This window comes from Brassica oleracea, chromosome C3 (genome assembly GCF_000695525.1).
Source record: "Brassica oleracea var. oleracea cultivar TO1000 chromosome C3, BOL, whole genome shotgun sequence".
Lineage (NCBI taxonomy): Eukaryota > Viridiplantae > Streptophyta > Magnoliopsida > Brassicales > Brassicaceae > Brassica > Brassica oleracea.
Genome location: NC_027750.1, coordinates 61,044,641 through 61,045,350, shown reverse-complemented (window position 1 = coordinate 61,045,350; position 710 = coordinate 61,044,641).

The window sequence follows — 710 nt, the reverse complement described above, 5'->3', positions numbered from 1 at the left end:
AATCGGCGAAGGAGAGTTCGAAATTGATGATGAAGAAGTTGAGCGAGAAGAGTTTGAACTCGACGAATTGTGTTGCGAAATTTCGTGAGTGAGCCGCCAATTCAGCATGACGTCTTGCCTGAGAGTGATGAAGATAATGAGGAAGAAGAAGATCCTGAAGCCCCACAGAGAATGAGGACGCATATACGCCGTGGTGATGGGCATTTGTACCGAGACCAGACATTCTTCAATGGTGTGGCTTTCAAAGACAGAGTCCTCGATTATGCTCTTAGGACTCGCTGCAATATCAGACAATACAGGTATGATAAGGATAAGCTTGGTTTCGAATGTGCTGGTCTTGGTGAGAATGATGAAGCTTGTGGCTGGAAAATTTATGCTTCGATCCTTCCGAAGGATAAAATTTGGAGAGTTAGGTTGTTTGTAGATAACCACACATGTGAGGTTAATGGAGAGTGTGAGATGGTGAAGGTCCCTGTGATAGCTAGGTTGTTTGTGAACAAGATCCGTGAAGAGCCGGCATACTATATGCCTATGAAGATCGAGGAATTGATCATGGCAAATTGGTCTATTAGTGTGTCTAGGCCTCAGTGTCAAGCTGGTAGGAATAAAGCTTTGAAGTGGATTAAGAGTGAACATGATCAACAGTTTGCACGCCTTAAAGATTATGCTGCCGAGATAGTAGAATCAAATCCTGGTTCTTCTGTTGAAGT